At 40.7% G+C, this 25,166-nt stretch overlaps 1 protein-coding gene across 1 annotated transcript in view; it reads right to left on the reverse strand.

The window, feature by feature from the left end:
• The window catches only part of UNC5D (unc-5 netrin receptor D), a 657,451-nt gene that overhangs the window by 321,492 nt on the left and 310,793 nt on the right, over nucleotides 1-25,166 (reverse strand). The gene's annotated exons all lie outside the window — the stretch shown is intronic.

Consider the following 25,166-nt stretch of genomic DNA (forward strand, 5'->3'; position numbering starts at 1 on the left):
ACATGTACAGATGTAGTCGCTTGTGTCTGACACCTGCCTGGCACAACTAAATAATTTTTCCTTTTGATAAATAAATCTGAATTTTGCCATTGGCTGTTTTGCTCATTTTTTAATACAACTGGTTTGTATCATGTTGGTAAGCCATTGAACAACAGTTTCCAAATCATAGCTTGTTCAGATAGTTTATGCCATTTCCCAAATCCAAAGTAATAAAATTATGTTTAGCATAGCATGTGAACTCAACATATCTATCATAAACACATTAGGATTAGCCCTCTGGATCTCCTTAAGTTGCTGGTGAAACATGGAAAGGTAAATTAATGTTTATTTATGCAGACCACATGGAGAGAGAAATGAAATATAACCACATAATCAGAAAACACTAGAAACTCTAAACAGATCATCTGCCTCAATTTCTGGTAAGGTGGAAACCAAAACAGCAGAAAATGTATTTCTTCTATTTTAATTTTTCATTATTGACTCAAAGTTCAATTTACTTGGCAATTTGTGTTTACTTTGATATTAAATGTCTGTTCAATATAAGAAGAATGGAAATTCATTTCATATATATATGCATACAGTCTAACTTAAAATAGATAGGTTTTGGTACAATTGTATGTGAATTTGACTTCTACTGCTTGCATCAACTTTCTGCAAAACAGAGTTCACAAATAAAAACTTGATTTTTGTTTACATTTTATGACCAATAGTGCATTCCCTATCGGCTTTTCCTTGGAAATACACTGTTTACTCCAATGACTTTTTAGAGAATATTATGACTAAATTCCCTTTCTTGCTTCTCTTAGGTATGTCCTACAGCATATTTTATACAGTAATATGGTGTTCAGTTTTATAGGACATATAAATGGTTGAAAGACACCAGATCATAGTGCATAAAACAATAACATTTGGAATGCAGTCCTTTGCTAATTGAATGTCTAGTGTTTGCTACAGTCTAGCTCTGTGATGGCGAACCTATGGCACGCATGCCAGAAGTGGCACACAGAGCCATTTCTCTGGGCATGTGGAGCCATTGCCCTTTGCTCTTCTGGGTTCCAGCGCACCGGCCAGCTGGACTTCATTTGTGCATGTGCACCAAAAACCAGAAGAGCAGCCACCTGGTGCACATGCGCGCTCCAGGAAGATGATCTCGTTTCCAACGTGTGCATGTGCGTCGACACACTGGGTCTGGTTTCTGGTGCGCATGCGGGTGCAAAGACCAGCAAAGGAAAGAGAATTGGCCATACATGCCAAAAGACCCAGAGAGGGGCAGAGCTGAAGGGCAGGATGGGCGGAACAGGGCTTCCCTCCTTCTCTGCCTGAGTGGGGTTGTTGCGTGGCTCCAGCCCATGGTGCATCTGTGCTCCGGAGCACCTGGCCAGCTTGGGTGCCTCAGAAGAGCCACCCCTCCATGCAGCCCCCTTCCACTTTTGCAAAGGTGGTATGACCGCTTCTGTCCCAGGTGTTCCTCCCACCCAGCTCAGCACGCTGGTGATCAGGCCCTCAGCGGCATCTCCATTCAGGCAGCTCGCCTCCCCACTGGAAGCTCCTCCTCTAGCATTCCGCCTGGAAGCAGCATCCCAACAGCCACTGCTGCTGCCGGAGGCAAGGGGGCAGCGGAGGCATGGACGGGCAGGCCAGGGCTTCCCTCCCTCCCCCACCGAGTGTGCTTCTTGTGCAGCCCCAACTCTCCAGCCCATGGCACTGATGTGTATCTGTGCTCCAAAGCACCTGGCTGGCTTGGGGCCCCCAGAAGAGTTGGCCAGACCCCCTTCCCACCACTTTTCCCAAGGAGGTGTGACCGCTTCTGTCCCTGGCATTCCTCCTACCTGGCTCAGCATGCCAGCGATCAGGCCCTCAGTGGCATCTCTATTCAGGTAGCTCGCCTCCCCACCAGAAGTTCCTCCTCCAACATCCCGTCTGGAAGTGGCACCGCAACAGCTACCACCACCAGAGGCAAGGCAGCAGCGGGGGTGAGGACTGGAGGGCTGGGGCTTCCCTCCCTTCTTGAACGGCCCCAGCCATCCTAGCCAGAAGATCTGGTCTCCTTGCTTTTCTGGGTTCCAGTGCCAGCTTGGGCATGAGGCAGCCACCCATCCAACCAGCAAATGCTTTCCTGTGCACCCAAGACGGCCAGGTGCTCTGGAGCACAGCAGTGCCACGGGCTGGAGGGTTGGGGCCATGCAAGAAGCATGCTCGAGGGGAGGGAGGGAAGCCCTGGCCTGCCTGTCCAGCAGCAGCTGTTGCACATGAGATGGGCATCCACATCAATCTCTGCAATAAATAAAGAGAAGGCGCTGCTTCTGGGTGATTTCCTGTCTGGGGACAAAATCCAGGTGATCACAAGGAAGAGGAATTTGCATTCTGTCTGGGTCCCCTGCCTTGAACTGGGAGGGAAAAAGATTCCCCCCACCCCTTCCTTCTCCTTTGTTTTGTAGCTACAAATAACTGAATCAGCCTGACATACTCAAATATTCAGAGCTCAAACCCATCAGAATTCTGCTTTCTTCAGCAGCAGCTTTTGCTTCAGGGCATCCTTACCCTCCCCCCTTCTCTCCCTTCATAGGAGTTTTCTTCTTGTTGCCACAAATGATCTGGAGCACATTTGTGATGCTCCTTTACACGCCTCTTCCATAGCTGAGCCAGGCTCCCTCAACCACCCTCCCAAAAGACACAGGTGCTGCCCAGCAGCCCCGGCAGGATCCAATGGAGTCCATGCCCCCATTGGAGAGAAAAGGGATCCTGCGGGGGAGCTTCTCAGAGAGGCTGGATGGGAGGAAGGAAGTGGCTCCCGGCAGGACGGAGCTCTTGGAAGGGCTCAATGGCTGGTCCCCCGGCTCCTTCTGGCCCTCCAGCTCTGCCTGGCTGCCTCCGCAAAGGGCTTAGATGAGTCCAAAGGGCGGGGGGCGGGAGGGTCTCCGGGGCTGCTGAGTCCTTTGGGGGTCAGTGGAGGGAGCCTGGAGGGGCTGAATGCTTCGGCTGATGGAGAGGGAGGGCATCCCTGTGGGAAGGGCGAGGCAGTCTTGGAAGCTGTTTAAGGAAGGAAGGGAGACCAAGATCCTCTCCCCTCCTTTTTTTCTCTTTTTCTCCCTTGACACTTCCTTTGTATGGACTTGATGGCATTCTTTCCTTTGATGGCATCCTCATCTCCCCCATCCCCCGCCTTGCCTTGCCAGGCTGCCCAGGAGCCCCTCCAGGAAAGCTGGGCCGAGTGCCGAGGAGTGTCCTCCCAGCCGGCGGTCAAGTTGACACTTCTTCCTTCCCATCAGGGCTCTGTCTCCAGAGCTGCGGGGGCCCCACTGAGGAAAGGGGGGAGGTGGGGAGGCAGGTGGGAAGGGGGGCTGCCCGGGGCAGCCGGCTCTTTTTGGGCAGTGCAGGAGCTAAGCCACGTGGGATGAAAGCTGGGGACAAAAATGGTCGCACCTCCTTGGCAAAAGTGGTGGGAAGGGGGGCTGCACGGGGGCAGCCAGCTCTTCTGGGGCACCCAAGCCAGACAAGTGCTTTGGAGCGCAGATGTGCTGTGGGCTGGGGCCAAGCAACAACCCCACTCAGGTGGAGAGGGAGGGAAGCCCCGGCCCGCCTGTCCTGTCCCTCAGCTCTGCCCCTCTTTGGGCTGTTGCACTGCCTCTTCCAGGTGGGATGCTGGAGGAGGAGCTGCCCGCATGCTCACCAGCATGGAGCAGTTAACTGCCCAGCCAGTAAATGCTCACCAGAGGAACGCCGGGGGAAGAGGTGCGCTGGCTGGGAAGCAGTCATGCTTCCTTGGCAGAAGTGGTGTGTGTGTGTTTCTTCTGGCTTGTTCTCAGTGGCGGGTCGGAGAGGGGTGCTTCATCCCAGCCAGAGTTGGGGCAAAGCTCTCCCACCTTCTGGCTCCACAACCCAAACTCCAGGAACACTGCGCCCCTTCCCTTTGAGGCCAGGAAGGGGCTCCAGCTTTCCAGCGGAGGGAGGCAGCATTCCCCACCCAACTTTCTTTCCCTGTCCAGGGCTGTGGAACTGGTTCGTCAGTAGGGATGTCCCACCATCCTGACAGGGGGTGGGCAGAAAGGTGTGAGGCCTGCCGAAATGCCAGGTGGATCCAGCGCATGCACACTGGCCAGCTGGTCTGCGCATGCGCACCAAAAACTGGAAGACCAAGCACAGCGGAAACTGGAAGATCGTGTGTTTTTTCAGTTTCCAGCACGCAGGAACATGTGCACTCCCACCCACACTCCATTTTGGCACATAGTGCCAAAAAGGTTAGCCATCACTGGTCTAGCTAATACTATTTCTTTCAAGCATACTTTTTAAATTTCAGCTTAAAAAAATCTGCTGCTAATTTAAAATGTGTCTTCCTTAGAACTAGTGGTTTGAGTAAGACAAATTTATGCCAGGTAAAGTTTTCTTTATAAACAAAAAAAACCAAAAAACCTTCCTATATTTAAAAAGGGAGGGAGGGGAGGAAGAGAAAAAGAGAATAACATTTATTTCCATTTAATTTTATCATTTGTTTTTCAGTTAATAAAGATGTGCTGTTTCTGCTTTCTCTATTGCAATGTTAAAGGAGCAATTCAAGTAGTTTGCTTTCATCAATGCAAACACATAAAAAGAATTCAAAAGCAAGTTTTAATCCAATTGAATGAAAGCCAAGAAAGACAAGTACAGGAATTTTCTTCTTCTGCACAGCACTAAATGTTTACACTTAGTCACACAATACAGACACTTTGCAAATTAATGGCCATACGAACCGTGTCCAGTTTGCAGGGCTTTGGCAGCAGGCAGGAATCCGTGATCGTGCGCGGTTTCTGCCTGGGCTTGCCGCTGGAGCGTCCCGAGCCCCTTGGCTTCGGGGGGAAGCCACCCCATAGAGGTGTGCGAAGAGGGGGGAGACCCCAGCAGGGTCAAGGGAAGCCGCATCTTTCCTCCCCAGCTGGCAAAACTCCCTTTCCCAAAGGCGGTAAGAGTGGTGGTCAGAAATGGCCGCCTCGAAGAAGCACTCAGCCGGAAAAGAAAGTGCAGGAGGAAGTTAAGAAGTGAAAGTTTTGGCTGACTGGGATAAGAAGCAACAACTGAGATACCCTGGAATTTAAATCTTATAAAAGATACATCGCTCCCAAAGAAGATTCAGAAGCAGTGAATGAAAGTGAAAAGGGAAAGTTTTTTTTTCTCACTCTCCTTCCTTACATTGACAGCAGATGAATGAGAAATTGGAAAAATCCGCTTTGGCACCAACAGGTAATTAAACTGGATTAAATGCCAAGGGGACAATAAAGATTTCTGAACATTTAAAAAACTTTTTTTTGCTGTAAGTGGGAAGGGAGAGGAAAAGAATAAGAGCAAGATTTGGCTGGAGGAGGCTGCTTGGAATTTAAAAGAATCTAAAGTTAAATTGTAACAAGACTTCTAAAAGATACATTTTAACTGGAACTTTGCAACTAAATAGTAACCCCAGGAAGAGAAAGTGAAAAAAGAAGAAAGTGTTAAATGAAACAGCTTATGTGTTTTTGGATTGTTTGGTGACTTTGGGACTTTTGGAAATTATATTTGAATGATTAAAAACAATTGGGTGGTTGTTTAAATTTTTTTTTACAATGGCATCATTTGTGGATGAACTGAAAATGGAATTTAAAAAATGCAAAGAAGAGGAACAAGAAGGGAAGGGCTCTTTTGGCTTCGTTTTTCATTTTTTAAAAATGGCGATTTGTACCTATGAGAAACTACAGGAAAAAACTACCAGCAAGAAGATAGGGAAAAGAAGAAGCCATCTTTGATGAACAAGTAACTTTATCTGGGGAAGAAAGGGGAAAGGGGGGAAAGAGAATGGAGAATTTAAGACCTAAAAAAACAACCAAAAAAGGGAAAAATAAGGTGAAAAGTGGATATAATGTTAGAAAGCAACAGAAAAAAGGAACACAGAAGAGGGAAATGGTAAAAAGGGCAGAGTGAAGAAGCAAGGGAGAAAGGAAGGGAAGAGAAGCTACAAAGATTTGGAACAAGATATAAAGAAACAGGACTTATTCAGAGATAATGGGTAAAAATATAACTGAAAAAGAGATTCTGCAAAGGTACATAAGATTGTATTGTTATACCTGTATTAGAAATAATGTTAGAAAATTGGAACAACTTATGATTATAAAATGGAATAAAATACTCAGTGTAATTCAGTGAAACTTTTTTGAACAAAATAAATGAAATGAAATAAATGAGAGAATTGAATTAGGAAGGAATGGGAACATTTTAATTATACAATGTTTTAAAATATAAGTGAAATGGGGGGGAAGTAACTACATAAAATTTATAAGTGTTCCCATAGAATCATGATACTTATTTGAAAAGTAATGTGTAAAATGTTTAAGATTTAAATGAATATTAATTTTAATGATAGAGTTGAACTGGCATGGATTGTTGTTTTAATTATATTATACATTTATAATTTTTTCTTTTCTTAAAATATAATGTGTAGCTTTAGAATGTACTAAGCAGAATCTGAATGAAAGTTATGTATTATATTAAGTGTTATAAATTTAGGGGAAAGATATAAAGGCATCATACTCCAATCAGTGATTACAGGAGAAATTTTGTTTTAATGAGAAAAGATAATAGACAGCTGAAACAGGACAGACAAAGGATATAAATATAATGATTTAAATTGAGATGAAATAAATAAAATAGAATTAAGAGAGTTAAAAGAGAGGAGAAGCTATATAGAAAATGTAGAATGGTAATAAGATATGGAACGGTATATCAAATGAGCATGAACTTGAATTTGTGTCTGTACGAAGAGATGTAACCCGGGATCAAGCTGCTTTCAAAAAAGATGTTTTATGTTTTCATGTTTTGTGTTTTGTTTGTTTATGTCTGTTTTTTAAAAATCAATAAAATTTTTGGAAAAAGAAAATTAATGGCCATACAATGTTTTTGAGGAAAGGGCTGGAATCACATTTGACCTAAACTGAGCCTGCAAGAAGATTCCTTGATCCTTCCACTCTCCAAAAGGTGTTTGTGTTGACATTTTTGTTTTAGTGATCCACTAAATAATACTGTTTTCCTAAAATAGAGATGGCAAAATTTTCTTGTATAGATGACTGGGACAGTTTATTCCTTTTTGTAAAATATTCTTATTTTAGGAATATGGATTTTTTTCTTCATTCTTTTTTCCTTCATCAATCTTTGGGAGTCTTAGGAGCAGAAAGGAGATACCAAAATAGGATCAATTATTTTGGGAATACTAGTAGCCTACTCTGTTCCAAGAGAAGGATAAGTACAGTTGGCTGCCAACTTACAAAGCATCCCTGAACTGCTCTTGAGTTGCCATGGGCAAGAGGGATGGGAGAGCAAACTTTGCTACTGCCTCAAGGAGCTGGTATCTCAGTCAAAACAAAGCACATTCCTCCTGAATTGCCAAGGCCATTTCCATGGGAACCCACAGTGGCCGGAGGAAGGGACTTTTACAACCTGGGAAATTGCTTCATTGGGGAATGTGACTGATGACACATACTGAGGGGAGGGGGAAACAAGGTCAGAGGCAAAGTGTGAATTAACTGAGGTCAGAGTTGGCTCCACCTGGTCCGTGTTGGCATGGGGCTCCTAATAAATAACTGGATTTCTTTTGAAGCTTGGCTTGAGAATCATGATTTAATTAGGGCATCCATTAGAATCCTGACATCTCTGGGGCAAAACTACCCAAACCCGATGATGCAAGAAATGCACAAATACATAGAAAAAAACCTAGCAAGGGGTTCATTGAGCCAGCCAAGCCACCATCCTGTTTAAAGGAAAAAAAGATGGAACTATGAGATTATGCGTGGACTTTAAAAGTATAAAGGGAGGCAGGGAATGTTGTTGGTTCCATCCTTAAGGGAGATACACCTGGTGGGACCCAAAAGAAGGGCCTTCTCTGTGGTGGCTCCCACCCTCTGGACCATCATTCCCCCAGAGATTAGAATGGCCCCCACTCTGATTCTCTTCCAGAAGGCATTGAAGACCTGGTTCTGCCAGCGGGCCTGGGGAACCCATAGCGGGATGGAGCCCATCAAACAGCTTGTGTGATATGCTGTTGCTGGGGGGTGGGGGGGGTGGGGGTAATTTTACTCTATTGATTTATTTGATTTTATGAGTGTTATTGTTTTAAATTGTGGTTTTATATGTTGTAAGCTGCCTTGAGTCACCATGGCGAATAGGTGGCAATACAAATCTAATAAATAAAAGCCATGTGTGTACACAACCTATATCCCCTCCCTCTCATGAAAGAGATGCTGTCTCACCTAGCCAAGGTGTTTACTAAATTAGACCTCAGAGAAGCACACTATTGAGTCAGCATCAGAGAGGGAGATGAATGGAAAACAGCTTTCAACTGCCCCCTAGGGAGCTTCCAATTCAAGGTAATGTCTTTTGGACTGCAGGGGGTTCTGGCAGTGTTTGTGCAGTTAATAAATGAGGTGCTGCATGAGCACCTCTATAAGGGGGTCCTTATAAAGTGTCATGGACTTCGTCCCAATGCCAAATACCCAAGGGATCCCCACTTCTCAATTAGCTTGACAGACTGGCTGTCGATGCTAAAAGCAGCATGGGAAAACATCAAGAAGGTGCTAGCTAAAGCAGCACAGTCCTATAAGAAACAGGCAGACAAACACCAAGCCCCAAAACGACCATTCCAGCTGGAGGAAAAGTCTACCTTTCCACAAAATACTTGAGGTTAAAACTCCACAGTAAGAAGCTGGGATCCAAGTTCATGCAGCCATTCCCCATAGTGAAGATCATCAACCCAGTCACAGTGCAATTAAAATTGCTCTGATTGCCAGGGAAGATACACCAGGTATTCCATAGCAGCCTCTTAAAAACCTTTGGTTGGGTCAACCCTGAGACCACTCCTCTGTGAGGTGCAAATAATCCTCAATTTGAGATGGCAAAGGAAACAGCTCCAACACTTAAACACCTCCCTTATCAGAGGTGTCTTGGACAAAGAGTAGAAACATCCAAACTGACCGCCCCATAGCTAAATTCCACACAGACAACCCAATCAAGCCCGGGGGAGAATCACACCCCTAAAATCTGTACCTGTACTCAAACTGCCTTTGCTTTGCACAGGTCACCTTCAGGAAGTGAGGGGAGCCGAATGTCAATTCGGAAAGCATCCCTGAACTGCTCTCGAATTGCTATGGGCAAAGGGGATGGGAGAATGAACTTCACGGCTGCCTCAAAGAGCTGGTATCTTAGTAAAAACAAGGCACATTCCACCCGAATCGCCAAGGCCATCTCCACAGGAACCACAGTGTCCAAAGGGAGCAACTTTTACAAGCAAAATTGCTTCATTGGGGAATGTGACTGATGATACATATTGGGAGGAGGGGGAAACAGGGTCAGAGGCAAAGCGCGAATTAACTGAGGTCAGAGTTGGCTCCACCTGGTCTGTGCCGGCATGAGGCTCCTAATAAATAACTGGATTTCTTTTGAAACTTGGCTTGAGACTCTTGATTTAATTAGGCATCCGTCAGAACCCCGACAGTGGTACTGTCAGATGTTACTTAGCTTCTATTACTTTCTGTTTATTTATTTATTTATTTGTCTTTTTAAAAAAAAAAAAATTATTGGTTTTTAAAACAAACATAAACAAACAAAACATAAAAACATCAAGCCATCTTCAATATATATATATACATACAGTGTGTCAGTTGGTTTATAAATCGTTTTGTACTTCCATTTCGTAGTCTTCAATTACAATTACATTGTATATATTCTTGTATTTTCAATCAAGTATTAAATACATTAATATCATTATTAATCAATCATTTGACTATACTTTTATTCATTCATGTTTTACGAAATAATTTTGGAGGGCGGAGCTGGCGTCGCAAAGATACGGCATGCGATCTTGGTGGTCTGAGATTGCTGCCGATATCTTTGCTCCTGGATGGTCCAATCGGATCTAAACCATCCTGAAGAGATGGTGAATGTAAAGAGCGCATCCTGTCGATCCCAGGGATACTGCAAAGTCCCTGGTAGATCCAGGAGAAGCTCTTTTTGCCAGCGGCAAAGAGGCAGCCATTAAAGCTGCTGAAGTTGGGACAGCTCTGAAATGAAAGAGAACGGAAAGAGAGAGTGTGCCAGTTTGGTGAGAACTTTTTCTTTATTTTAAGATTTGAAAGGACACCCTAAGGAAAAGAAAGAATCTGTAAAAGTTTTGACAGAAGTGATTAAGCGGCGATTTTAAACAGGAATGTCAAAGTAATATTTTTTTTTCTTCTTATTGCTGGATTTTCTACACATGATCTTATATTTTGAAACTGGACTGGTTTTTTCTCTTCTTTTATCTATTCTTTTTCTCCTTTTTGATTTTATAATATTCTAGGCTAGAGACTCCCTTTTAGTTATTTTTTTAAATACCTTTTTCTTTTTTTAATTAATTCTTATTATATTTTGCTTGGAAAAGGAGGGGGAAAGTGAAAGCAAAAGAAACTTTGTAACACTGCCAACTAGAGGCTTGGAAATACTCTATTTCTTTTTCTTGACCAGACAAAGCTAAGAAAGAAGTGAGACTTCTTTTCAAGGACATTGCTATTTGATAAGATAGAGGGAAGAGCATGGGAGAGTATTATTGCAGGTGCTCTTCTGGGTTTCTATCAACAGCTGGAGTCTGGTGTTGAAGCTTATCAGAAAAGAAAAGGTGCTAAGTCTCTGGAGAAGAGAGATATAACAAGAGCCTTGGATAATTAAACAAAGTGCAGTGTGCTCTTTTTATTTTTTCTAAGCTGCGCTACCCCTCCTCATCAGTTTACTTTTTGTAATAGCTATTTGGATTTTTGGCCCTTTGGAATTTGTCTCTGTTTTTTTTTCCTTGTCTTTTGAAGTTAAATCTCTATGTTTGCCTTTTATTTTAAAGGAAAAGCTTTAGTATTAATGATTTCCTTCCTTTTCTTTTTAAGGGAGTAGTCTTTTTTTTCTTTTTTCTCTCTCCCTCCCTGGTATTTTTTTCTTTCCATTTACCTTCCATATTGGTTTTTTTTTTTCTGGCCTTCTTTTTTTGTATCCTTTTATATCTGAGACCTCTTAATTGGATTAAGGTGTTGAAGAACTTGAAGAATTTTTCTTTTCTCTTTTTTAGCTTTTTATTTTTCACTTTTCCACCTTTTTTAGGATTTAACAACTTTTTCTTTTTTGTGTGTGTTTATGGTCTTTTCCTCCATTTTTGAGTTTTTACTGCTATCTAACCAATCGATTGGATTAAGTTATACAAGAACCTGATTATTATTATTTTTATTATTATTATTATTATTATTATTATTATTATTATTATTATTATTATTATTATTAGGCTTCTTTTTTCCTACTATTTTTATTTGGAATTGCAATTGGTTATTTCACAATTGGATTAAGGTCTAGAAGAACCTGAACTTTTGAATTGCTCGAAATGAGTAGGAAACTAACAGCCCCTGGTTCCTCAACTTCTACTTCTTCTTCTCCACCATCTGGAGGACAACGTTCAATACAGATAATGTTACGGCAAGAAAAAGAACAAGAAAAAGTGACCCTGGAGATGATTATGCAAGGAATTCAAAATATTCAAACAAGAACAGAGAATATTGAAAAGAGAACAGAGAACATTGAACAAAGAACAGGGAACACTGATGAAAAGGTGGAGAATATTCAACAAATGATGATGAAGTATGATTAGAGATTCCAAAAAATTGAAGAAGAAGATAAACAAAGAGACAGGAAGATTGGAGATATTGATAACAGATTAACTGTGGTTGAGCAAGATAAAAGTGGTATGCTGAGATGGGAGATGGACAGATCAGAATTTTATCTTAGATTCCAAAACATAGAGGAAGAGCTTCTACTACTTTCTATGGACCATGCTGGGAGTCATGATGTGAGTTGGCATCCAGTATCAACTGGAGAATCATGCAAGAACTTCAGTTTTATCCAAATAATCACATTGATTGTAATCCTTAGGGTAAAATACTTACAAAACAGAATCTGTGCCAACTGTTATCATGGCCATATGATCTGAGTGCACCTGTTAATAGTGGTTACCCAGATCAACCATCTGGCTCAACAAATGTCCCATCTCTTTACAGGCTACTTCATTAGAGACACCTGGTTGTTCTTTCAAACCAAGAAAGCTGGACAATTGTAGTGGCCATTTACTTGGAACAGTGGCCATTTCTTATTAATGTTAATTTTTTTATCACAATTCCCAATTCTACAATAATGTTTCTAGTCACTATTTTCTTTGTACGTTCTTAATTCCAATTATATATTGGGGAGTTGTATGCCATTAAAACCAGTAGATTGGGGCAGCTTATAAATCAGCTAATAAAGTAAGGAAGCAAATAAACTAGGTGAAAAATGGAGAAATGGGGGGGGTGGGTCTGAGGTGATTTCAAGTCTTTTTTAAACTCCTGGTGACTATCTGGACTAGTCCCTGCAGTTTTTCTGGGCAAGATTTCAGAAGTGTTTTGTCATTGCCTCCTTTCCTAGGCCAAGAGAAAGAGACTGATCCAAGGTTACCTGGCTGACTTTGTGCCTAAGGTAGGAATAGAACTCACAATCTCCTAGTTTTTAAGAGGATGCCTTAACCATAACATCAAATTTTCTTTCACAAGTAAGTAAGTAAGTAAAATAATTGAAAAATGGGAATGTAGCATATTACAAAACAATCTCACTTTTCAATACCATTTTCATTCTAAAAGAAAATCTTCAGGCTTTATGTATATCTTAACAACATAAATAATATGGCTGCAGCTTGGTGCTTTGTTTAGAAGACAATGGTGAGTTACAGAACAACTAGGAACCATGGTGGTGCAGGGGCTTGAATTCAGTATTGCAGGTTAATTCAACTCACTGATGAGAGTTTGATCCTCATGGCTCAAGGTTGATTCAGCCTTTCATACTTCTGAGGTTGATAAAATGAGGACCCAGATTGTTGGGGGTCATGCTGACTCTGTAAACCATTTAATGCTGTAAATTATGAAGAAGTACATAAGTCTAAGCACTAGTGCTAGTGCTCGTGCTACAAGATATAAAGAGCATCCTGGATGATACAAAGAAGTGCTGGAGAACAAGTGCTATTCTAGATGGGGTGGAGAGAGCAGTTGTATCAGTATTCCTTCCAGAAAATATAAGGTTTGTTATTACTTCCCCCAACACTTGACAATTATTTGCCACACTCAAAATCCCAAGCATCTTTGGACCCCCAAAACATGAGTTTTGTTCCATCATATTAGTGCATTAAGGTAGATTCACTGAGCTGTCCATGGTACTGAATCACAATTCTGCCTTTGAATTAAGATTCTCTATTGTGTAAATGTTTCCCTGAAAGTTTCCATCAACCATTGAATAGGTCCAACTGGTCCTCTAAAGTCCATTTATCCTTGGCATTTGTGTTCAAAGCTCAATACTCTCATTAGATATAAAATGATTTTTTAAAAAGTTTCTACAGCTGAAAGGCAGTATAACTCCCTCGACTGACCAAAAAGTATTGTCTAGAATTTGGCTTCAAAAAGCTTCTTAAATAGAACTTTCTAACAGGCAACTTCCTGCCTTTTTTTTCCCTCTGATGCACAGTTGGAGGCTCCATTTTTTTCACCTCTTCACAATAATCTTTATGAACAGATGACAGAAAAATATGGCAAAAATAGAACAATCCCACCTATCCCTTCTAAAGACACAAGAGTTTATTTGCTGTAAGATTATAAAAATAATGTTGTGTGAAAAAGAATATTACAGAAATGCACATATAATCAGTATTCAGATACGAAAAGGGAATCAGATGGCTCTTATCTAAGGGTCTTAATTAGGACACTTGCCCCCCTATCCCCTTGTGCATTTTCTCTCTGAAATTACTTAAGATGTTGATGGAAGACAGAGATTTTATGTTTTTGCAAATCCCTAAATCTTTGTATCTTTAATACACAGACTTACTAAAGTCTTCAGGGACATAATATTTAGCAAAGATTAATAATAACAGAAACAGCAAGTGTGGTCAGCAAGGGAACATGCATACTGATTTGTTTTAAGCTTACAAAGACAGCAAGGAATTATAACAGATGGAGGAGAAGTGGAGAAGGTGAACACTTCATATTTTACAGTCTGAGAATTTAACATTTGCATGATTTTAGCATGTGGTTTCATTCTCTAATATTATTCAGCACTTTTTTTCAATCAGTGTGGTCTGTCAAAGTCATTGCTGCATTTAGAGTGATCCAAATACAATTGAGCCCAGAATTTCTGTTGCTAAGTGAGAAATTTGTTAAGCAAGTTTTGCCCCAATTTACAACTTTTCTTGCAACATTTGTTAAGCAAATCACTGCAGTTGTTAAATTAGTAACCAGGTTTTTAAGTGAATCTGACTTCCCCATTGATTTTGCTTGTCAGAAGATCACAAAAGATGATCACATAAGCCCAGACATTGCAGCCGTTATAAATATGAACCAGTTGTCAAGCATCTGAATGTAAATCACATGACCATGGGGATGCTGCAGTGATCATAAGTGTGAAAAACAGTCATAAGACACTTTTTCAATGCTGTTGTAACTTTGAACAGTCACTAAATGAACTGTTGTAAGTTGAGGACTACCTTTACTATGAGTGGAAAGAGGAGGTAATATAAACATACAACACACAGAGAGGGACACAAAGCTTAAAGAGTTTGTTTTGGTGCTGTTGTCACTAGTAAAATGATGGAAAGCAGGGGAAATGGCTTGTTTTATGACATTCCACCTCCTAAAGGGTGAATGAGAAAAAAAATAATTGTTAAAAGTCCTTTTCCCTGGAAGCAACAACTAAAAATGTATTTGAAGAAATTTCAGCCTGGCACCATCTACAATCAAAAAGGGAGTATTGTGCTCTAAAGTGGTTTGTTGCTGTCCTCTGGCAAATAAATCACAGCCAGCTGACAGGTCTTTGGGTCACAGGACTACTTTGATGCACAAGGAAACTGACAAGTGTCATGAAAAGGGCAGGGAAAAGAAAATACAGTAAAATGTGCTTTCATTCATCCATCCAGACATTGCAAGTTGGCTTAAATGTTCAACTTGTTCCAGAGGCAGAATAAAGCATTTTGAGACTGCTACTGTCTTTTCTTTTTTCGATGCCAGAGAAGATACTGCTTTTGTTTCATTTTGGTGGTGCTCCAAATTATAATTGGGTTGCCAAGATAGTAACCTTACAAGTGTGATATGGTAAAACGATGTCAAAAAAATTAAATATTTAAAAAGAGAGAGGTCATTGCTATTGAAACAGAAATAACTTTCTGATATCAGCTTGTAGCAAACAATATCATTGTGGGTAAGGGAAGACAACTGTTCAGTGTCAAGGCATGAAAGAAGGTACACAGTGTTAACATATTGCTCATTGTGACAGTGCAATGAGCTGACAGCATCTCAATAATGTCAAGAAGATGCCGATGCGCATGGCACTGCAAATTTCAAAATCAAAGTGTGTCACTGGAATCTATAACAGCTGATCCATAATGATTTGTGAAGGATGTTAGCATCTTGTTTCTGCAGAAAGAAATTTCATATACCATTGCATGATCTTTAAAGCATTGGGAGAATGGGTAGAAAGTTACACTTTTATAAAAGGAATTGAACTGAATTATAAAATGCTAATGACTCTTATTGCAAAATTCAGCAGCAAAGCCACTAACTGTAAAGGAAGAACAAATTTGTGTCAGCTTGACTGGAATGTGCCAGAAAGTGTGGCCTTGCTCTGAACCAGAAGTGGTATTCAATGGTTTGCACTGGTTCAGGGGAACCAGTAGTGGTGATGTGGCATGGGTCGCTGAACCGGTGGCAACCCCTGGCTGGCCACGCCCCCAACCCAGTCGCCCGGCCACCCAGTCACCCACTTACCCCGGTTGCTCTTCTAGCTTTCCCGACCACATGGTGGCCATGGCGCAGCTTGGGTGGATGTCCCAGGCCTGCTGCACATGTGCACTGTGTGTGCAGCGCTACACATGCAGTGCGCATGTGCAGCAACCCAGGGACATCCGCCCGGTGCCCGCCCTCCTGGAGCATGTTTTCTTCCTTCTCCCGGCAGAAGTGCCTTGTCCAGCCTGGCCTGGCCCAGCCAGCCAGCAGGTGGGTGGGCAGATGTCCCAGGGCTTCTTGTCCCCTTTGTCATGAGATGCCTGCAGCTGCTATGTGCTTTCTTCGGTGCAGCTGCAATCCAGCAGCCACGCCGAAAAAAGTACACCCTGTTCTATGTACCGGGCCCGGCAAGTCCAAGTAGCCAGTGCATAGAACAGTGCAATGTCAGACAGTTGGAGAAGCAGAGCGAAGTTGGAGATCAGTAGCAGCCTCTTTCACAGCACAAGAAGCCTCCCGAATCGGCCGGCTGGTCTCCTCATACTCTACCTATTTGTTCTGTATGGCTGAGGAGGAGGAGACCAGCTGGCCAATTTGGGGAGGATTTCTGCCTGAAAGAGACAGCTGGAGACTGAAAAAGAATCACCCCCAGCAGCCGCCCCTTTGGGCGGCTGATCTCCTCCCCCTCGGCCATACAAAACAAACAGGTGGAGAAAGAGAAGACCAGCTGGCCAATTCAGGGAGGATTTCTGCACTGTGAAAGAGGCGGCTCCTGATCTCCAGCTTCGCTCCACTTCTCCAACGGTCCAGTGCAGCCCTGTTCTATGCACCAGCTGCTCAGACTTGCTGGGTCCAGCATATAGAACAGGGCATGTTTATTTCAGTGTGGTTGCTGGACTGCAGCTGCACCGAAAAAAAGCATGCAGCAGCTGCAGGCATCTTGTGACAAGGGGGGCGAGAAGCCCTGGGATATGTGGTCACTTGCTAGCTGGCAAGTCCAGGCTGGAAGAGGCGCATCCACCAGGAGAAGGAAGAAAGCATGCTACAGGAGGGTGGGCACCAGGCAGGCAGGCAAATGTCCCCGGACCACTTAAAGGTCAACTTTAAGAGCGCCCCATAGAAGAAGTCGAGAGCTGAGAGCAAAAGTAGTGGTGGGGGTAATGGACATGTGTGTTCATCCACATGGAGTGTAAAGGGAAGCAGAGGAAAAGAAGAAGTGCCGAAGCCCTGGCTGTCACCCAGGAGGGTACTGCAGAGAGACCCATCACATGCTCCTGTCGCCCCCGCCGCCGCTACTTTTGCTCTCATTCTTGGCTTCTTCCATGGGGCACTCTTAAAGTCAATCTTTAAGAGCTGGAAGACATTTTGTTAGATCACCGCCAAATCTCATTGGGAGAGATATAGCCCCTGAATTCATGAGAAGTCTTCCTTCACGCTCCTTGTGCACGCTGGGAGCGCCTAACCCAGAGCGAGGGAGAGAGAAGTTGACTGCTATGAGGCGGGAGCCTTGGCTTCCCCTCTTGCTCCTCACAGTCCCCCTGAGCCGGTGCGGTTCTTTACTTGAGCAGCCAGATGGCCACAGCAGCAACAGGCAGCACCGCAACAATGAGGTTCAGTAAGCTTTGGTGGTGCAAATTTATCTCTGAGGGGCTTCTGGCAAAAAACAAAACAAAAACCACCCCAAAACAAAACCCATTTGGCAGGCAGACTCGGCAGGCAGTCGTGATCTTTAGTTGGACTTTTTTTTTGTCAGCGCAAGGGCAGAGGAGGAGGGGGGAAGGTATGTAGGAAATCACCCTGTCTCTGTAGCATAGGTCATGTGACTGAGTGGGCATGGCCAACTCGACGTCACTCGCAGCAAGGTACCACACCACCTTGCCCAGTTGGCCATGCCCACCCAGTCACATGACCACCAAGCCATGCCCACCAAACAAGCCACGCCCACAGAACCGGTAGTAAAAAAATTTGAATCCCACCACTGCTCTGAACAGACTGTATAAAACAAAGATAATATAAATCCTGTAGTAACCAGACAAAAGGAAGTCATGTTTGTCCCGAATGCAGGATGTGTTACTTATTTGGAAAGGATGTGTTTGTCATGTATGCAGGAGGTGTTTGGCAAGCACATAGACAAAGGGAACTGGGAGGTATCTCAGGTGTGGTCTTTATTGATTGGAACTGTATAAAAGTATTGTTTGAAACCCCAAGGGCATGCTTCATTATCGAAATCCACTTTGGGAAGAGATGTGAAGGCCTGCCTTTGCAAACACATTTTTACTAAACTTTCTTTGAACATCAGAGTTGTCTGTCGAATTAGTGAGTATGAAATATGGAATATTTTAAATCTCACAGCATTCAGAAATGACCGGTTCTAAATGTGTGGCTAGTACATTGGATGAATGAGTATAGATAGTCCTCAGCTTATAACAGTTTTTTTAATGACCATTTGAAGTTACAACAGCACTGAAAAAAGTGAGTTATCATTGTTTTTCACACTTATGACCATTGCTGCATCCTCAAGGTCATATCATCAAAATCCAGATGATTGGCAACTGATTCATATTTATGACATTTTTCCATGACTCGAGGTCATGTGATTCCCTTTTGCAACCTTTTGACAAGCAAAGTCAGTGGGGAAGCCAGATTCACTTAACAACCATGTTACTAGTTTAATAACTACAGTGATTTGCTTAACAACTGTTGCAAGAAAGGTTGTAAAATGAGACACAATTCAGTTAACAAATATTTTACTTAGCAACAGAAATTTTGGGATCAATTGTGGTCATAAGTCGAGGACTACCTGTACTAGAATTACTTACACATATGGAAAAAGTATACACAGTATACTTTTATATAAATGATATATAAACTGGCACATATATACACATATATAAACTGGCAGCCTCATAAAGCAGCAAGTGCTTACGGACATGCTGTGTAGATACTGTCCCTTCAGACACTCTCAAACTGTCTCTCTTCTATCACCTCAAGAAACTCTCTCCCCACCCCCATCCTTTTCACACAATTTGCCTTGCACCCATCTCAAACCCCAGTTTGTAAACAACTAAGTGCTTGCCCAGTTAATGTCTAGGTTTACCCACAATATCACATTGTGGTATGCTTGGACAAGCTTATCTATGCATGATGAAGCTAAGTTAGAATTGTTTTAATGGCTTAAACCTGGGGAGGACAATTTTGTGTGGGCAAAGGCCTATGTGTGCAGGGTTAGGGTTAGGGTTAGGGTTAGGGTTTTGGATATTTTCTGGTTCTGTATGTGTTTTAAACAGTGGGGTGCTTATTTTAGGAGTTGCAGTGCAGTCTCTATCTATTATAGTGAATAGATGAGAAAAAATGGGAAACTGTCTTGTAGTCATTTTCAGAAGAATCTCACAAATGAGGAACCTGAAGTCATAGTTGCTCATCCCTAAAATAAGCCATATTTAGTAAGGTCATAGCATATCAAGGCTGGATTCAATATTTATAAACTACAATGGATTCATTCAGGCAAGATAGACATCCAATTACATTATTATTTATTGTACTGTATAACCTTAATCTATATGAATCCAGTTAAAATGTGTTTCCTGATTATTAAATTCAGAAAACTGACAATAACTGCATGAGATTACTAATAAGATTATATATAGTTTTTTAAAACAATTATTTATGCAATTCTGCAGAGAAGTTTCATTTAATTCAGGTAAATAAAGGATTAGTAAATCTGGAGACTGAACTTTAAACCAGGAGCTTTATAAATAAATACATGTTTCTTTTTCCTTTTCTGACATCCTAACATGGATAATTCCTATGATTTTCCAGGAAATTTCTCCTTACATTGAAACCATTGCTACCTGACCAATTTTTGATCAACAAAAAATATTGTTAGTGAAAAGACAAATCAATCAGCTATGATTTGAAAGAACTGGAGATTCCTGATCTCCTCACTCTTCCTCCCATTGCTGAAGTCCCATAATGAAGCTCAGCCTGGAAAAAAATCCAACAATAAAAGATCAATACACGTTCTGTTTTCAGCTGCTATCTTTTTTTCTTGGTTCAAAGTCCTGATTATTCCCTTTTCCCCCCAGCAGCAACTTTTCTAAGTTCTAGTCTTGATCTTATGTGGGGCTAGAGGTAACAATCAATGAATACAAGTCAGAAACTAAATGTTGGTGCAACTTAAAAGAGGTTCTGATACATAGAGTGACAAAATACTCCTTTATGCTCTGACGGTGAATTAAGTTTTTGCTTGATTGTGCTACTTGCCCTGCATCGAATAGAAATGTGACAATCAAAACTTTCATTTCACTGAACATTTTAAATGTTAAATCTTGCCAGGCACATCCCATTCAAAGCTCAGGCACAACAGTAAATAAGGCAATTTGTGACTTCTGCTTTAATTATTTAATGGGGGAAAACTGCGTTCCCTCATTAGCTATTAAAAGAAAAAAAGAAAAAAAGCCAAGCACTGCCACGCTTTGTGGAGGAGGAAGAGGACACCCCTAAAATTTGGTTTATGATTGTAAACTTACGCTCAAAAACAGGGAGTCATTGACTTACAACAGTTCATTTAGTGACTGTTCAAAGTTATAATAGCACTGAAAAAAGTGACTTATGACCATTTTTCACACTTACAGTATGACCATGGTAGCATCCCAATAGTCATATGATTTACATTCAAATGTTTGACAATGGCTTCATATTTATGAAAGTTGCAATGTCCCGGAGTCATATGATCCCCTTTTGTGATCTTTTGACAAGCGAGGTCAATGGAAAAGACAGATTCACTGAACAATGGTGTTACTAATTTAACAACTGCAGTGATTCACTTAACGACTGTCATAAAATGGGGCAAAATTTATTCAACAATTTTTTTACTTAGCAACATAAATTTGGGGCTCAGTTGTGGTTGTAAGTTGAGGACTACATGTAATATATTTTACAGGGATCACTCTCGCAGATATCTTTTCCCCTTTGCTGATGGAAAAAGAGGACTATAAATGAAATATCAGCAAATGTAGCTGATATCCATGGCAACATGAATAATTAATAAACACATTTAATCAATATATATAACATTCACTATTGTTGATCCTAGCCCCCAAAATATTGAAATTCCACAATTGTTTCACGTTGGTATAAAAGCTACCAAAATGAACTATACTTTGTAAAGCCACAGTCTTCAAAGGGAACCTTCAATACCTTATTCTGTACTTTTTTTCATTAAAGATCTAGCCATACTATTATTGCAGATGCACTTTAGGAAGATAAATTATCTGGAAGGTAGCACAGACTGGATTACCCAAGTCCTTATGTCTTCTTAAGGCTTCAAATACCTACACAGCTGTTCTGGAAATACAGATCTTATGAGAGTAGAGCTGGATAGTATATGTTTGCTCTCCAAGGTCCTGATCAATCCTGGACTTATTAAAACTCAGACATTTATTTATTACCTAATTCAGCAGATACAACTTAAATCTCAAGCCCAATTTAGTTCTATCCTGCAGAGTTAAAAGGACATCAAAGGGGACATATGCCAATCCTGCATGCATCAAAAATACCTAAGCATGAATAAATGTCTATGGAGATTCTCAGTCATCCAAGTCATGGTTCTCCAAAAGGTGATTTTTCAAGAGACAACTGGACTTTTTTGTTTTCCCTTGAAGACATTTCACTTCTCATCCAAGAAACTTCTTCAGTTCTGACTGAAGAGTCAGAACTGAAGAAGCTTATTGGATGAGAAGCAAAACATTTTCAAAGAAAAATAAAGAAGGTCCAGTTGCCTTTTGAAAAAGCACCTTTGAGGCTAAACATGAGTAGACTTAAAAGGGGGGACTTCACACCCTGGGTATTGAATAAATAATTTAGAACTGCATCATGGATGACATAGAAAAATTACCTATGGTGAATAGGTGAATAGTGAAGCATGCAAACTAGTGTCTGCAATTCCGGCGTCGGATGAGGAGAGCACATCTTTCCCCTTCTATCCTGGCCACTTTTTACAGAGGCATGATTGAGAGCATTTTTATAAACTGCATCACTGTTTGGTTTAGTGCTTGCAGTGCCTCATATAAAAGGTCCATACAAAGTGTTAAGGACAGCCAAGAATATTATAGGAAGCTGGCTTCCCTTTATTCAGGATACTGCTTATAAGTGCTGTGTGCTTAGAACTCAAAGCATTGTTAGAGACCCCACACATCCACTTTATGGTCTGTTTCTGTTGCTCCCCTCTGGGAGGAGGTTTTGAAGTATTTCTAGCTGGACTACCAGATTCTGTAACAGCTTTGTTCCCTATTCATCCATCCGTTAAACTAGCAAGTTTCATTTTTCTTGACATGTACATGTATATATCTGAACTAGACTGTGTTGTGTCTCTGTGTCATATAATATATGTGGATCATAATTTCTTATTTATTTGTAGGGGAGGCGGGGCTGGTATCACGGCAGTACGATGCACAATCTTGAAGCTCCAAGATCGCCATCGATATCTCTGCTGCTGGACGGTCCTTTTGGACCTAAACCATCCAGTAGAGATAGTGATAGAGAAGGGCACATCCTGATGATCCCAGAGAGACTGCAAAGTCCCTGGTAGATCCAGGAGAAGCCCTTTTTTTCGGTGGCAGAATTGAAGCTGCTGAAGCTGGGACAGCTCCAGAATGGAAGAAAGCTGGAGAGAAAGTGTGTCGGTTTGGTGAGATAATTTCTAATAATTATTATTTGGGAGAACACCCTAAAAGACTAAAAGAAAAGTTAAAATTGAAGACAGAAGAGGTTAAGCGGTGAGATTAAGCCTGAATCAAACTTAGTGTTTTTTAAAAGAATCCTTTTTATTGCTGGATTTTTTACAAACGCCTTTTAATTTTAAACTGGACTGGTTTTTTTTTTCTTTCATAAAGAAAGAAATGATTACTTAATATTTTTTTTTTTTTTGGTTTGTGTAAGACTTTCTTCCTTTTTCTTTTTTCAATGCCTTATTGTATAGTTTTATTTGTACTTCTTAATTTCTTTTTTCTTTTTCTTTTGGTTTGAATATAAGGAGGAAAATGAAAGTAGAGGATAATAAGTAACACTGCCACCCAGAGGCTTGGAAACATTATTTTTTTTCTTGTTTTAGTGTTTGATAACTCTGAGAAAAGTAAGAGCTGGTGTTACATTTCAAGGACTCTGAGCCTGTTTATTGATAAGATAGTGGGATGAGCATGGAAGATTGTTTATACAGGTGCTCCTCTGAGATACTATCAGTGGCTGGAGTCTGGAGTTGAAAGGAAGCTTGGAATTGAAAGGAAGTGACCTTGGAAAGAGAACTGTAAATTTTCTTTGGAACTCAACAAAAGAGTCTTGGATATTATATAGTGGCAGTGTTTTCTTGACAGAAAGCTTGGGTTGTTTTTTTTATGTTACCTCTCTACTTTCCCCCTCATTTAGATATTTTTAGCTGGACTGTAGCCTTTCAGAGGAGAAGCCTGTGCTTTTTTTTTTTTTAAGAAGGTGTATTACTTTTTTCCTTTTCTTTGGAAATATTATTTTTACGCATAGACAGATATATATTTTTCTCTCTTTCTTTCTGCTGGAAATTGTCAATTGTAATATCTGGTTTATCCCACTCCACTTCGTTGGATTAAGGTATAGAAGAACCTGAAGAGGTTTATTTTTATTTTTTATTGTGATTGACCTGTAATTTTTTTTTCTTTTTTAAACAACTGGAACTAATTGGATTAAGGTATACAAGAGCCTGAAGATTTCTTCATTGTTATTTGGGATCATATTTGCCCTCCATATAAGTGGATTAAGGTATAGAAGAACCTGAAGATTTTGCATTGAGATCCTTCAACTATTGCACAGACCAGCAATTGTTTGGAAATGAGTGGAAAGGTAATGGCTACTGGCTCTTCAATACCAACTTCCTCTTCTTCACCATCTGGAGGACAATGATCAATACAGACGATGTTGCAGCAGGAAAAGGAATGAGAGAAAGACAAGGAGGTGACATTGCAGATGATTTGACAAGGAATTCAAAAAATACAATCAAGAATAGAGAATATTGAACAGAGAACAGAAAAAAACAGATGAAAAGATGGTGAACATACACCAAATGATGATGCAATATGAAGATAGATTCCCAAAAAATTGAAGAAAAGGATGAACAAAGAGATAATAAAATTGGAGATATTGATAGCACACTGAGTGTGGTTGAAAGAGACAAGAGTGGAACATTGGGATGGGAGATTGACAGATCAGAATTTTATCTTAGATTTCAAAACATAGAAGAAGAAAAGGAAGAAAATTTGGCAGAAATAATGATAGAAATCCTGGCAGAAGCATTGGAGATAACCAAAGAGAAGATGATGGATGGAATAGATGAGGTGTCTTGAGTTTTTACAAGATATGCAATGAGAAATAAGCTACCAAGAGAAGTCCATATAAGATTTACTAAGAAAACAATCAAAATGCAAATACTACAGATTGCAAGAGAGAAAACATTGAAATGCAAAGACAAGGAAATTGTGGTTCTGAAACAAGTATCAAGAAGAATGAGAGAAATGAGAAGAGAATATCAATTTCTGACCAAAATATTACTTAAGAAAGGTGTTAACTACAGATGGCTGATACCAGAAGGTCTCATGTTTACATGGCAAGAACAAAGACACAGAATAGATTCAACTGAGAAAGCAGAACTATTTTATGCAGAATATTTTAGAGGGAAAGAGGAGGAGAAAGGAAGAAAAGGGGCACTAATTAAATTTCAAGAGGAATGTCTAGCAGCGACTGAAAAAGAAGAAGGTGCAGTAGGCGGCAATGTGGAATCTAGTGAATGAGAACCGAGATCTACTAGAGCAGCAAACCCTTCTTATAAAGTATAAATATGGAAGAGAAAAAATTGATTTCAATTAATATAAATGGACTTAATTCAGCTATTAAAAGAAGGAAAACATTTTATAAATTAGAGAAACTAAAATTTGATATAATCTGTCTACAAGAAGTACATATTAAAAAGCAACACGAACAAATATTGATACAGCCTAAATTAGGGAAAATGTTTACTGCATTGACACGATGTAAGAAAAGAGGAGTGGTTTTATATATTAGAGACACAATTCCAGTGGAACAAATCTATGTAGATTATGATGGAAGAATCTTGATGGTGGAAATAATGGACAATAATCTAAAGATACTTTTAATAGCAATTTATGCCCCAAATGATAACCAAGAAGAATTTTATAGAAAATTACACATGAAAATAATTGAATTGGACTATGTTAATATTTGCATGATGGGAGATTTTAATGGAATAGTAGATGAGAAATTGGACTATAAAATACAGAAAACAATAAAGCAAAGTAGAAAGACTCTTCCAAAATCCTTTTTTAAAATGACAGATGA

The sequence above is a fragment of the Notechis scutatus genome, chromosome 7, assembly GCF_049901735.1.
Source record: "Notechis scutatus isolate UNSWTSFEM ecotype Mainland chromosome 7, rNotScu1.2, whole genome shotgun sequence".
Classification (NCBI taxonomy): domain Eukaryota; kingdom Metazoa; phylum Chordata; class Lepidosauria; order Squamata; family Elapidae; genus Notechis; species Notechis scutatus.